Source organism: Aptenodytes patagonicus, chromosome 5 (genome assembly GCF_965638725.1).
Source record: "Aptenodytes patagonicus chromosome 5, bAptPat1.pri.cur, whole genome shotgun sequence".
Classification (NCBI taxonomy): domain Eukaryota; kingdom Metazoa; phylum Chordata; class Aves; order Sphenisciformes; family Spheniscidae; genus Aptenodytes; species Aptenodytes patagonicus.
Window position 1 is genome coordinate 29,350,093 of NC_134953.1, and position 13,067 is coordinate 29,363,159.

General features: G+C 49.3%; 1 protein-coding gene across 2 annotated transcripts in view; it reads right to left on the bottom strand.

Annotated features, from left to right (window-relative positions):
• The window catches only part of FAM53B (family with sequence similarity 53 member B), a 55,234-nt gene extending 51,211 nt beyond the window's left edge, over positions 1-4,023 (bottom strand). For both annotated transcript variants that reach the window (XM_076339201.1, XM_076339202.1), the window contains exon 1: positions 3,961-4,023. The gene's annotated coding sequence lies outside the window, so the exon portion shown is untranslated. The remainder of the gene's footprint in view (positions 1-3,960) is intronic.
• Positions 4,024-13,067: the final 9,044 nt, after the last annotated feature.

Genomic DNA, 13,067 nt, shown 5'->3' on the forward strand with positions numbered 1-13,067 from the left:
CTTCTAACATATCAAATCTTATTTATCTTCCATAGCATATGTTAGATGCGTAAGATGTGATAACTTAGATATCTAACATATCAAACATCATAGGCTTCATAACTCATGGATCAACCACCTGCAGCCAGGAGAAATTCCAGGTGTAAATTAATTGCATGATGACACTTTTTAATTTTCAATAGCCACTTCACCTGTTGATGACTAAAGGCTCACGCATCCACAGCCTGTGCTATCAGAGCTCGCACCAGCTTGGCAGGGCTTCAGGAATAAGCTCTTGCCTGGGAATTTTTGTCTCTCTAAAGGCAGCCAACTTGTAAAAGTTTGGAAAAACAAAACAGCCCGAGGATCTGCTCTCTGATTCACTGTACCAGAGCCACGTTCTGCATTGCTGCTCTAAGCAAATAGCTGGGTCACGGGCAGCCAGGCTGCAACTGTGGACACATAGTGTGACCTTGGAAAAGTACTTTTTCGTAATTATAACACGGCCACTATTCATACGGATACTTGAGTGTAGAACCAGAGCTCCAGGGTTCAGGTCTGCCGCTGCCCCGACCGCTTTCGAGGAACTTATGGAAGGTCTCATCTCTAAAGAGAACGTTGGCACTTGTGCCGTGCCGGGGTCGGCGGGGAATGGGCTTGGGCAGGGAGGACTCCTCGGCGCGGGGAGCAACCCATCAGGCTTAATGACTCAGCAGGCTCACAGGCGCAGATGAGTAGCATGGTGGAAAATTCCCTTCTCTTCGCTCGATTAGTTTATATTTAGCTCTCCAGGGAGCAGACATGCTGGAAGAGCTGTTGTTTTGGTGATATTTTTGCGCGGCCCCATGGGGACCCCTGCAACGTGAACTGCAGCGTGCTGGGGGAGGCTGCCAAGAAATGGCTATCACCGCCTCGCTCCACCACCACATCAGACCAGGCACGTGAGATTGCCGATAGTCACAGCCCTCTGCTACCCGTCAGACCTCCTTTTTTTTTTTGTTCTGTTTCCCTGAGTCAGCAGGCTTGCTTCCTCTTCCTCCTCCTCCCCGTTTTGGGAGAGAAAGGAGCAAAAAAAAAAGTGAGCCACAAAGACAGTTTGCTTGAGGAGCTACAGAGGAGCAACATCCACGGCTCCTCTGCTGGCCTGGTCCCCCTCCCACGAGAATAAAATGTGGGCTTGTCTTTCTGGAGGTATTTTCAACTATTTCAACCCCAGTTTTGGTTCGAGCAGACCTGATGCAAAGGCTCTGCTTCCCCTCTCCGTCCCCTGGGACATGGGAAGGAGACCCAACCTTGTGCACAACTTGTGCTACCTATATCTTTGCTGAAAGTGAAGCAAGTCTTTGATACTAAAAAGAAAAATAATTACATATAATTAACTGAAGCAGATTTGGGGATTTATATTGGTATATGTTTACCTATTTGCATATGCGCATACTGATGCATGTATATTTATTTATGCTGGTATCCATACCTGAAAATTAGCCTACATCAGTGCTGGCTCTGTCCCAGAGTCTGCTTGATTTACTTATGTAAAAATTTGGATCTCACTCACAGAAATCAATTATCTACTGAATTGATTTGCCCTGATTTCACATGCAAAGTTTTGCATTCGACAGCCTGAGCTTTTACTGATCTTCCTCCCGAAGGCCATCTGCTTTCTATAACTGAAGCAGTTCTTAGAGACCTCGGCCCTACGCAGAGCTGGAAGTCGCAGAAGTTTCCCTCCCTCCTCTGGGTTTAACCTGGAAGTAAGAAAGTCTGGATCCAGGGATTCAGATGCAAAACCACCGGCACGCGTGGCTGTGCTCCACGGGGCCGTACTCGGCAGGGCGTCCTTCTCTCCTTTGAAGTGGAGAGAAGGAAACAATTCCATGGCAGGTTGTTTTGGTTAGGTTTTTCTGGTTGGGTTTTTCCCCTCCGCTTTTGAAAGCAAGGAGGCTGTGTCTTTCTCTAAGAGAAGTGCCTCCAGCATGGGGCGAAGAGCCCTAATCCTGCCACCCCTGAGCCGGGTCTAACACACCTACCACCACAAGCATCCTCAGGCTCCGGAGGATTTTTAAAAATGAAGAAATAAATCAGAAGCTCTCTTCAAACCTACAGTGAGCCACAACAGGTAAGGACAGAGCAAACCACTCTGAAATTCAGGTTTTTTTACTATCGCTCTAATTAATCTGTTTCATGACCCACCCCAAATATTTTCTCTAGAAACATTATCTACATTGTTTGGGGGTTTCTTTATTTCTTTTTCCAGTCCTCAGCCAAGCCCTAGTAAATATTTCTGCCCGCGTCAGGGGCGGGCTGAGGGAATCTGTGCCTTACATGAGCAGGCGCCTTGCAATCGGAGGGAACACAGCAGCAGCCTCCTGCGCTCGGAGATACCTGATATTGGTGAGAGACGGGCAGAGATGCTCATAGCCCTCTATGTTTTGACAGTATTATTGCAAGACACTGCTACCTCTGCAATTTGCAAGTAGTTTTTAATCTTGTCAAAATAGACTTTTATTATTGTTTGAGGATTCAAAAGGAAAATATGCACATCTGGTTTCAATTGCAAACTGAAGTTTGGTCTATCAGCCTATTTCATAACAAATTATGCTTACTTTTTACTCCAGAGGATTTCCTAAGGAGGGGGTGCGCTGCCAAGGTACACCAGCATCTGCGGAGACCGCACGGCACAGAGAGAGATGGTGGCACTACCCAGTGACAGGCACTGTGCTATTGCAACTCACTTTCTCCATCAAGTAAATTAAATCTTAAAATTATTGAGGAGAAAACCCTTATTAATGAAAACTGCATACATCTATACGTGAAATCTTCACGTACCACACGATTTGGACAACCTGACATCACCGAATGGAGGAATAAGACTCACAGACTTTCTAGGACAACTCTGCTGCCAGGGCACTGTCCACAGCAAGGAGCCGCCATCCCTCGCTGCAGCAGCGTTCGAGGCTGGAGACCCCCCCCGGGGGGCACAGGGCGGCTGGCAAAGCCCCACAGCATAGGCCCGCAGCCCTCCCTCGCTGCCACGAACTGCCTCGTGAGCTCGCACGTGCCAAGCGTGAAAACCGTGGCAGGGCACTGCGGGAAGCACGTGCAACAGCCCCGGACAGGCTGGAGAGCATCTCTGCAGTGATGCTCAACCACATCCACTGCTCCCCTGCGCTGCAGCCCCCCGTCAGACCCCGAACCTGGGGAGTTTTGTACCGAGTTCACCGACATCCAAGTCTCAGCCCCGTTAAATACCACCCTCGGCCCGGAGAAAGGAAAGCACGTGTTGATCCGTTTGTAGGAAGAAATTACAGAGGCAAAGGCAGAGTAATCTGAGGAGGAACGCTCGCTCCCCACACACGAAACTTTGGAGAGGCGACCTTCCCCCCGGCACGCCGGCCAGGCGGCCAGAGCTCGTCCTGAAACGGTTTTCTCCTGCGGCAAGCGCTCAGCATCACCGCACGCAACCCACGCCGCTCCCCGGGCACATGCCAGGAGACATCCCCGCTGCACCTCGCTCCCTCTGGACGCTCGAGGCGGCTCCTCCGCGGCCGAACCGCGCCGGACCGGGGAGCCCTGAGCCCCGGCACCGCTCACCCCACGGCGACCTGCGCGTCCCCGGGGTCGAGAGCCGGGGGAGCGCGGACCCAGCGGCACAAAGGCGGGCAGCCCCCAGCCCACTCCGCCCGGGCGGAGGCGGGCGGAGCGGAGCACCCCGCCGCTGCCGCGGGGCGAGGATGCGCGGCGGCCGGCAGGGGGGGGAGGGTGCCACCCTTCCGGGGGGCCGCCGCTGCCCTCCGCTCCCCCCATCCCCTCCCTGCCGCCCCGTCCCGCCGTACCCCGGGCAGGGCAGGGCGCACGGCCGCCCTTTGTCCGCCGCCCCCCCCCCGGGACGGCACGGCGGGACCCCCACGCACGCACACGCCGCAAGTGACAGCGCAGCGCAGCGCGGCCCCGCTCCGCGCACGGCTCCGCCCGGGCGCTTACCGTGGTGGCGGCGGCGCGGCCCGGCCGGGCCGGCTGTGGGCGCCGCTCCGAGCCGCGCTCCCTCTGCCGCCGCCGCCGCCGTGCTGCGGGCGGGGCGGGCGGAGGGAGGGAGGGAGGGAAGGAGGAGGAAATGCGCTTGTCACTTCCTGAGCGGGGCCGGCGGAGGCAGGGCCCGGCCCGCACCTGCGGAGCCCGGCGGAGCCCCCGCCCCGGGCGGTGCGGCGGGTGCGCCGGGGCGGGAGGCAGCGGTGGGGACCCGCGCACCGGAGGTGTCGGTGCGAGGTAAGGGGGAGGAAAGAGCCCCGGCCGCCGCCCTGAACGGGCATCCCCGGGGTTAAACATCGCCCAGAAAGAGCGAGGGGGGGGAACAAAAAATAATAAAAAGAAGCGAGTCCAGGCAGCGACCAGGTGTGAAATGATGGGGAATTCAAGGCTCGGTGGCAGGCATTGCTCTCCTTTTCGCATTAGCGCCTTCACAGCAGCCCCGCAGCCCGGCCTGCCAGCGGCGCGGACTCGCGTGGGGCTCCGCGGCCCCGTTCGGAGGCCGAGAGTGACTCCTGGTGGCACGGCCGGCCGGAGGGGGAGAGCTGGACTCCATCGGAGTCCTGGAAGGGTCCCCCCAGTAAGAAGCAGCCCTGAAGTTTTAGTACATCACAGATACACACCATCCGCCCCTGTACCCGCTGGTGGGATTCGGCAAAAAATCCCACTCCTTAATTTTCTTCCACTTTTCCAGCATTTCTTTTGGGAAGAGGCGTTTGACAGAACACAAGCTGAGCAAAACACTGCCGGACTGAAGGTGGCCATGGGTCCTCTGCAGTATTCGAAGACACATCTGCTTGGCTTCACTTGAGAGATGGCCTTTAGAAGCAATCTGCTCTAACAATAACATTTTCCATCCATCCCAGCTGAACTGCGCACAGCACGTAGGCTTCTTCTGAGAGCGAGCATAATTAGTGAACAAGGAAACTACATGACAGCTAAAAGGAAGATTTAGAACTCATTACAAAATAGAGCCTAAACATTAATTTTGAACATATGCAAGCAGACAACACAGATGTCATCAGGAATGAATCTGAGGCTTCAGCATCTAAATTTCATCCACTCGGCTGGACGGCTGAGCACGCTGCCGCGGATGGCAAACGGGAACAAGTAAGGGCATGTGTGCACTGATTGGAAAGGGAGGCTTTAGCTGTGTAACTCAGCAGTGCTTTGGATGTTCTGCCCCGCTGATGCACAGCCCAAGATAACAAATAAATGTCGAGGAAGACTATCAGTATTTAATGTAACAAGGAAGAAAGGAGGCAAGTAAACAGAAGTAATGGGAGAAGATTTCACAAGGGAGCAGCCCCCGCCAATGTAGCAAGGACTGATCTTGAACGAAAGTGGCTCTGTACTCAGTACGTATAAAATGAGGCAGGAGTGGCTGGTATGAGTGGACTGCACCAGGAAGAAGAGCTTGATGATGTGAAGGGGCTTTTGCATCAAGCTCCTCTATCCCACTCAGTATTTGCTTTTCTTATTGTGTATTGAGACTGGTAGCAATAAAACACTTGCAAACTCCTTTTCCAGAACTTTGGGAATCAAGTTTGAAAATGTTTTCTTATGGTTTCCCAGCTGAATATTTCAGTAATAAAGCTTGCAGCGTAATTGAATCCATTCTCATGGCAGCCTTGCACAGTGCAGGCTTGGTCTCCAAGAACCAAGCAGAAGGTTGCTTTCTGTCTGCTTCTGCAGCTCAGTCCAAACCCAGCATTTTCTACCTCTCATCCTCCGTGCTTTCCAACAGATGAGTTGGCTGTGGAGCATTACCAGCATGCGCGAAAGCCTCTTGCTGAAGCATAAACCTGTTTTCCACAGATAGTATTTTCAGCAACGTTGTTTAAATGTGAAGGCTCGCCATAGGTCCCTGCTCTGGTGACAGTGCAGAAGATCTTTGCCAGAAGGGGAAAAGACAGAAATCCCTTTCAAGCTTTAAAGAGCTGGGCATGAGAGTTTAGTCATCGTGGACAGAAAATTCATTCAGTTAAATTCTGAGCTGATTCAATTTGTGTTTTTGTCTTGGATGTCAGTGCCATTGCTACCCACTGACTAGAAGCCTTCCTTATGGAGATGGAAACTCTGTGGTTAGGAAAAAAGCTAACGATCCCCATGATCCTTCTGAAATTATACTGGGGTCCAAGTCATTAAAACATTTAGATGTAGCAGTGCTAAGCCCTGTGGATAGACACAATTTCCTTCACTTCCAGTACACAGGATTTGGCTGCTCAGTTACAATCTGTTTTCTGTGTAACCCTTCTAATGCTTCACTATCTACTCCAGCTTGTTGTCATTCGAGTCATATGCACCATAGTTGCTAATAATTTCAGAAGTGTCCTTTTCATGATGACCTACAACTCTGCGCTGTTGTGAGCACCTGAGCATTCCCAGTTACTTATGGTTTTATCCTTCTGCTTCTCCTGCCAGGCAAGGAACACAGGTAAGGGACTTGCCCAAGGCCAAGCAGAGAGTCGGAGCGTCCCAGTCGCAGGCTGACGTCCCAGCTACTTGGCTGTGCTGGATACCACGTACTCACAGGGACATCTTGGCTCTGCCGAAGGTCTCCAACAGCACAAAATGGAGACCAGTTTCAGAAGCCACACTCCAGTTTAAGGGGAAATCCTGAAATTCACAGAATCTAAATAACAGTGAGCAGAAGTATTTTTAACAAGTATTTCATATCTGGGGGAGATCCTGGACGACTGGAGGCTTGCCAATGTGACGCCCATCTACAAGAAGGGCCGGAAGGAGGATCCGGGGAACTACAGGCCTGTCAGCCTGACCTCGGTGCCGGGGAAGATTATGGAGCGGTTCATCTTGAGGGCACTCACAAGGCATGAGCGGGACAACCAGGGGATCAGGCCCAGCCAGCACAGATTCATGAGAGGCAGGTCCTGCTTGACCAACCTGATCTCCTTCTATGACCAGGTGACCCGCCTAGTGGACGAGGGAAAGGCTGTGGATGTGGTCTACCTGGACTTCAGTAAGGCCTTTGACACCGTCTCCCACAGCATTCTCCTCGAGAAGCTGGCGGCTCACGGCTTAGACAGGTGTACTCTGCGCTGGGTGAAAAACTGGCTGGACGGCCGGACCCAGAGAGTTGTGGTGAATGGAGTTACATCCAGTTGGCGGCCGGTCACGAGCGGTGTTCCCCAGGGCTCAGTTTTGGGGCCGGTCTTGTTCAATATCTTTATCCATGATCTGGATGAGGGGATCGAGTGCACCCTCAGTAAGTTTGCAGACGACACCAAGTTGGGTGGGAGTGTTGATCTGCTCGAGGGTAGGAAGGCTCTGCAGAGGGACCTGGACAGGCTGGATTGATGGGCCAAGGCCAACTGTATGAGATTCAACAAGGCCAAGTGCCGGGTCCTGCACTTCGGCCACAACAACCCCATGCAGCACTACAGGCTTGGGGAAGAGTGGCTGGAAAGTTGCCCAGCGGAAAAGGACCTGGGGGTGTTGGTCGACAGCCAGCTCAATATGAGCCGGCAGTGTGCCCAGGTGGCCAAGAAGGCCAATGGCATCCTGGCCTGTATCAGAACTAGTGTGGCCAGCAGGAGTAGGGAAGTGATGGTGCCCCTGTACTCGGCACTGGTGAGGCCGCACCTCAAATACTGTGTTCAGTTTTGGGCCCCTCACTACAAGAAGGACATTGAGGTGCTGGAGCGTGTCCAGAGAAGGGCAACGAGGCTGGTGAGGGGTCTGGAGAACAAGTCTTATGAGGAGCGGCTGAGGGAACTGGGACTGTTTAGCCTGGAGAAAAGGAGGCTGAAGGGAGACCTCATCGCTCTCTACAACTCCCTGAAAGGAGGTTGTAGCGAGGTGGGTGTCGGTCTCTTCTCCCAAGTAACAAGTGATAGGACGAGAGGAAATGGCCTCAAGTTGCGCCAGGGGAGGTTTAGATTGGATGTAAGGAAAAATGTCTTTACTGAAAGAGTGATGAAACATTGGAACAGGCTGCCCAGGGAAGTGGTTGAGTCCCCATCCCTGGAGGTATTTAAAAGACGTGTAGATGAGGTGCTTAGGGACATGGTTTAGTGGGCCTGGTGGTGTTGGGTTGACGGTTGGACTCGATGATCTTAGAGGTCTTTTCCAACCTCAATGATTCTATGATTCTATACCCAGGGAACAGGGAAGAAGCATGTCTCTGTAATACGATCAATGTGTTCCAGGTCAGAGAGTATCTGAATCAAGGGGACCTGATACCCTAAACAAGTGAAGCGTTGCTGTGCAGAGAGGGTTGTAATGAGGAGTGTAGTTCTTAGTGCATTTGGCATACGATGGGATTTGCACCAAACCTAAGAATCCTTCCTTTATTTCACAGGTTATTTGCTGCACACATGCAACAGCTTTGTGTTTCGGCTCCCCGCTTTGCTTGCTGCCTCCCTCCCTGCCTTGGCAGAGGGTATGACTGCTGAGCTACGGGCTGCCCGAGACTGGGTGCAATGGAAACAGTTGACGGATAAAATAAATAGACCATGAAATACATATGCAAACCCTCCTCTCACTTCAATGCGCTAATCACTTTGTCAGCCATGTTTGCATCTGAATCAGCTTAAGATAAGTCAAGAGTTAGTTGTCCATCACTCACAAAAACCGAGGCAGCTGTGGACATGCCCAAAAGCAGCACGCTACGTTGGATAAGCAGAAATGCAGTACCCATGCAGTTCAGGTGCCCTAGGGTAGGGCAGCAGTCAGCGTGGCTAATTACTACTGCAAATTGGGGCGAAAGAGCCTAGATCCTTCTGCTTGAAACACCAACTTGTTTTTTAGGGGAAGCATTAGAGAAAATCTAACTGACAAACCTTCAGCCTACCTTTTCTTGGTCGGAGTTTCAGGCTGGATGCAGGCTTACTGCACCATGAGTGCATGTCTCTGTGCTGCTAATGAGAGGTTTCAGTTCACAACCCTATCAACATTTCATATTACTTAATAAATACACATTCTTCCCACCTCTGCTTGACATGTGACACTGTCCATGAATACTTGGCCGCTGGAGTGACTGTGCTGAGGTTCGTTTCTGTTCCCTCACTAGTGTTTATTAGCTCTGGCTCTCCAGCACGGGCTTATGCACTTGCGATTATCCAGAATTTATATGCTACCTTGCAGCTACATCATTTGTTTGCCCGACAACACTCCGTTTAATTTCCAGTAACCTAGAAATGGGCTCATTTCAAGCTATACTGTTACCTAACAAATGGAAATTAAGCCACAGGTTAGCTTTTCCCTTATTTGTGTCAAATAAAACACGCCAGCGTTCCTTTTCTTCCTTTGTCTTGAGGCTGTAACACCTCATCCCCTTTCACTGAAAGCCCTAGGTATCCATTAATTGTTCCTCAGTTTAGCTGCTATCCACAAGGGTTAGGTCATGCTCAATGTACTTCCAGCCAAGGCATAAGATAGAGCCGTCCCCTCTGCAGGTGTCCATACCATCCATCTAGCCAAGGGGTAGGTAACGCTGCGCAGTGCGGCCTTCCTCTCCTCTTACCCCAGAAAAGGCAGCGAGCAATGGGAATGCAAAGGCAGGTCTCCTTAAGGCAGTGCAAAGCCCTGGCCCGTTTATTTTCTATGTGATGTCCACATACTTCACAGGAGACGATTCGGTATGTTAAAATGCTTAGAGGGCCTATAACATAAAGCAGTTATTGTTGTAGCAAGTCGTGTTCTTTACCTTTCGGCATGCCAAGATTAGGAAAGCAATCAGAGTGCCAAAACACTGAAAATTTTGCTGTATGTTGCTAAATACCATACTTAAAGATTTTGTCTGGTATGAAATAACATAAGTTTTGGCAGTCTTTTACCAGGCACCCTGGAACACAGTAGAACGGACATAGCAGAGTATATATATGCAGATTTTCCTTACAATGGCTACAGTGCTGCCAGTGCATTCCTGAAACGTGGAAATACATGGAAGCCAGTGTCAGCGATGAAGAAAAGCTTGCTGTGCCTAACGTACCAGAAAAGCTATTCAAGAACTCATCCTTACATAAAAGTAACTCCAAAGAAGCTGCCAAGATCAGTGTCAGCCCAGCTTCGCAGCCACGCAGTTATCTAGCTTGCACACGTTGGCTTCGCCTTGTATTCCTGGACACAAAGCCCAGGTTGTTCTAAGCGAATGGTTTCAGTTCATCACCTCATTTGCGCATTCAGGCCTTTGACCCTGTGGCCCCACAGACATCACGGCCTGCATCAGAAACCTGTGCAGAACTGAAATGATTTGGATGCAAATTGCATGCGAGAACATCTCAATTTCTAGCCACGGACATGTTCCCCAGACAAGAATCTTTTTCATTGCTTAAAGACAAGGATAATGCAAACCCTCTGAAGACGTCAGCCCAACCTCTGAGAGCACTCTGGTTCTGTACAGCAAATCCTGTACCACAGCTTCCATATTGGTATCCTCTGGTCAGTCTTTGAAACACCTTATTATTACACTGAAGGTGTGGGGCAGTCTGCTCACAGCACTGTTTATTGCACACCGTATTTGCTCTCCTGAGACTCACACCTGAGACCTGTATGGTGGGACACGCACTTCTTAACTCATGTATAACCAGCTGTCTTGTAGACAGCAATGGTAGGATTAAAAACCCAAACATCTGAAAGCTCCTTTTTAAAATTGTTTTGAAAAACAGAAAGTAAAAAAAGCTGAGAGTCTCCTGTCGCTATAGGTGTCAAATACCCCAAATCCTATGACACAATCAAGGCAGCTGGCCATTTCTGGTTTTCAGAAATGGTGCTGCAACATTGGTTTTGAAATCGAGAGGGTGAGCCCATAATGCAAAGTTATTTCAACCTGATGCTCTCGATAACGATTTGGAGAAATATTCTCCTGACAGGATAGAAAGCATATAATTACATGCTCTTCCCTGGAAGAGCAGCTGCCATAATTCTGTTAGTGTTTCTGATATAATCCAACAGCTCTTCAAAAAAACTGTAGCTCCCAGAAATTCTTCATTTTAGACCACAGAATTATACTGAAGTTCAAGAACAGAATATTAATTCCGTATCTTTTAAGCCTTCCAAAAAAACTAACATTCAAAAAACAGCCTACGGACAGCAATGCAGTTGACTATTTCTGCTCCTTAAGGACCGTTAAATGAACATACTTTCTTATAAATAACAAGTTGGTCACCAAGAGGGAAGTCAAGGAGTAAGGGAACATTATCCTTCCCTCTGAATTTTCTGCATTCATACAGTTGTGTCATGATTTTCATGTCTGGTAGTTCTCACTGTTTAATTTATATAAACATGATTATAGAAGTATCTACTTCAAGAAAGTACTGCGATGCTGAAAGGGCAAAGGGTTTTTGTCTTGAGAACCTATTTACCCTACACTCTAGCAGAGTCCCATGTGTAGAAACTCCCCTAGATCTGACATCTCTAATCAATACTTATTTCATTAATGTCACTTGGTCTCCTCTTTCAGATATTTCATCCTGACGGTTCACTTACCTGATACACTCCATAAAAATCCAGGATAAAATGCTCCAAGCTCTTTCAGTAGTACAAGCCCCATAACAAATACAATGGCCTCTCCCAGTTAATGCCTCAAAAAGAGAATCCCTAAATGCAGTTTGCTTGGCAATAGCAGGTATCACGACTCGGGTATCAGATGTCTGGGCTGCGCCAAACACAGATGTTGGTGGAGGTTAGGGCTTATGTACTAAAAGCCATCCTCCATCTTCCTGGCACAAAAGGTCAGTACAGAGAGAGAGGCTACAATGATCCACGCAACCCAGCTCACAACTACCAGTTCCAAGTAGTTCATCTATCACTGGAGTTGCACACACTACCACTGAAAACACCTGACTGAGAAGATGAGATCTAGCGTGCAACTGATCTTGAGGTTTAATTGCTTAGGGAGAAAGGGAGAGACTTCATTTCAAGGCCCTGGATCCCTCTGGAGGACACTGGCTAACACCTCCCTTCCCTTTCCAGACTTTCCAGGCATCTCATTGAGTTTGGCATCTGGTTCATGACGCCAGGTGCAAAGCCCACTGGCACTGAGAGAATTTCATCCCTCAGCATGTTGTGGATCAAGAAGGGAACATAAACCTTTTCTGTTCTGCCTATGTTTTGTGCAAAACTATACCCAGATCCAGAAAGGTATGCCAGCTCTGCAGCATCATCCAACCTAAACTTGGTACTGCAGGAAAAACCTGTGGGCTCAACTGCTGTTGAGATCCATGGAAGACACTAGTTTTACTACCAACAAACCTCATATTTGACAGTGAAATCACATACACAGTCTTCGGATAGCAAAACAATAGGAGTAGAACGTATTTCAAATGCTGCATTTATTCTCCTGTAGACTGGCATTGCAGCGGAAACCAAGAGTCACACAACTGTGTAGTTATGAAGATACCAGCCTTCATGAACTACCATGAAGCACTCCCCAAACTACAAGCAAAGACCCACTCCTCCTAACTCACTGCTTCTCCCTCTGCCTCTTTTTTTTAAGAGGTTTTTCACTGAAAAGCATCAACATTTAGAGATCATACCTTCATGAAGAACCATCTAGCAAGATGAACTGCCCCAAATCAAGGACATTCTTTGACGTGTCATTTCCAAATCCTACTAGTCAGTAAAAAGCCATTGTTTAAGTCAGTATTAGAGCTGCTACCTAGACTCCATTATTCAAAAAATACCAAGTTTCCAACAGAGCAGCTTTTAAATAGTAAGCCTTTGGTTATTATTGCCATAAAATAAATCTCCTAAAACTTGTTCTACAAGCTTTTTTCTACTCTCCAGTGATACTTGCAAGTGCTTGGGCTGCCAAAGAATATGCAAACTACAGATCAGATGCAGAAATTAGGTTCAAGCAATGACTTGTGTGCTCGTTTGAGACTAAAGAAGGACCACTACAAATTTAGGAATCAAAACCTTTCCACTTGTGAAGGCCACTCCATTTTTGCACTCTCCACCCTTCTTCCCTGTAAAGACACCTATCTGCAGACTTTCTTTTCAGCTTTCTTGAGCATGTTACTAGAAAACTTTTATATAGACCTGACAAGCAGATAGGCATGTGAATTCTGCCCCAGAACAACACAGAGACATGAAGACTGCCT